This window comes from Cynara cardunculus, assembly GCF_001531365.2.
Source record: "Cynara cardunculus var. scolymus isolate 2C chromosome LG 12, CcrdV1, whole genome shotgun sequence".
NCBI classification, from domain to species: Eukaryota; Viridiplantae; Streptophyta; class Magnoliopsida; order Asterales; family Asteraceae; genus Cynara; species Cynara cardunculus.
In genome coordinates, this window is record NC_037539.1 from 24,699,611 (window position 1) to 24,701,845 (window position 2,235).

Below are 2,235 nucleotides of genomic sequence, written 5' to 3' on the forward strand. Positions count from 1 at the left end.
CTGAAGAAATATTCTCTCTCAATATCATCATCGATGAGAACACCTATGGCTACAGGAGCTAAGTTATTTGCTGATCCATCAGGCAAACCTGTGGACGTAACAACCTACAGAGGCATGATTGGATCACTCCTGTATCTAACTGCTAGTAGACCAGACATTATGTTTGCCACATGTCGTTGTGCAAGATATCAATCAAATCCTAAAGAATCGCATCTCTCTGCAGTCAAGAGGATCGTTAGATACCTCAAGGGAACTCCATCATTGGGTCTCTGGTATCCAAAGAACTCTGGCTTTGATCTAATAGCCTACACAGATACAGATCATGCAGGTTGCAAGCTTGATAGAAAGAGCACGTCTAGAAGCTATCAACTCTTGGGGGACAAGCTGGTAAGTTGGACTTCCAGAAAACAAAATTGTGTCTCAACCTCTATAGCAGAAGAAGAATATGTTGCTCCTGCTAGTTGTTGTTCACAAGTTCTCTGGATGAAGACTCAGCTTAAGGACTATGGATTCCATTATGATAAAATCCCCATCCTTTGTGACTCCAAGAGTGCCATAGCAATCTATACAAACCCAGTGCAACATTCCAAGACCAAGCACATCGATGTAAGGTACCATTTTCTGAAAGACAATGTTGAAAAAGGCAATATAGAAATGTATTTTGTTCCCACTGAGATTCAACTTGCTGACATTTTCACAAAAGCTCTTGATAAGAAAAGATTTTTATTCCTAGTCAACAAAATGGGTATGCTGAATCTCACCATTTAGAGGCAATAAATATTTAAATCAGAGATTCCCAATATCTCTTGGTTATGCCAACAAGTGATACAAAGAAATTAGCCGTAATCAACAAAGTACTTCAAACCAGAGGCTCTGGTTCTAAAGACCAGAGCCTCTGGCCATGAAGAAATCTTTCAACATGGCACAAAAAAATTTCATCGACTTTGGAACCAGAGACCTCTGGTCCAAAGCAAATACTTAGTTTTTCTTCACTAAGTATTACCTTCACAACCAGAGCCTCAGGTTCTATAGACCAGAGCCTCTGGATTCTCACCCCTTGAGACCAGACCCCTTTTGGACTCCATCGCATATCCTCATTCATGTAACCAGAGCCTCTGGTTCTAAGGACCAGAGCCTCTGGTTTCCAAGTCTTTTGTAACCAGAGATATCTGGTTCCCATATAAGACTTGGCATGTTCACTTCACCTTTCATTCATCAAAAATAGCATTTGTAAGCTAACCAGAGCCTCTAGTTCTAAATACCAGAGCCTCTGGATTCATACTCTTTTGCGACCAGGGCCTTTCTGAACCCAAAAAATTCCCCCCCTCTCTCACTCCACAGGCACTTAACCATATTTTCATACTTCATTTCATCGCCTTTGCAACCAGAGCCTTTGGTTCTAAAGACMAGAGCCTCTGGATTCAAAGCCTTTGGAACCAGAGCCCCTCTGGTCTCAAAGGCCCATCCATTATACTCTTTCTCATACACTTAACCATTTTCTCATACTTCTTTTCCTCGCCTTTGCAACCAAAGCCTCTGGTTCTAAAGACCAGAGCCTCTAGATTCATTGTGTTTGGAACCAGAGCCCTCTGGTCTCAAAGACCCATTCATATGCATATCCATTTGCACACTTAGCCAAATTTCATACCTTTCTTTCATCATCCTTCACAACCAGGGCCTCTGGTTGTATAGACTAGAGCCTCCGGTCACTTCAATCATCATTGGTTCTAGGGGGAGTTTTTAAAACTCAAAACCAATCTTCATGCATCATTTGAGGGAGAGCTACTCATTTATCATGAAACTCCATTATACTCATGCATTTTCCATACCAGAGCCCCTGGTTCTACTATCCAGAGCCTCTGGACACATAAATACTACATAAAAAAAGAATACACCATGTGTATTTAACCAGAGCCCCTCTGGTTCTACATAATAGATTGCCCATGCTTATACAAAAGCTCTGGTTTGTCATCCAAGGCTTCTTAATCATGCAATCCAACATTTGATCGATGAATTCCTTCATCGATGTTCAACCAGAGCACCTCTGGTTCCCCATCAAAAGGGTTATGTGACAACAGAACTCCTCTGGTTCTATGACAAAATCACTTTCATCCATAAACCCATCAAAATTGAAAAAACTTTCTAAAGATTATACAAAATTGCAGCTTTTGTGACTAAAAACTATACAACATGGGTTTTTAGAAGACCAAAACTTCGTAATTCGTATTAATCTTA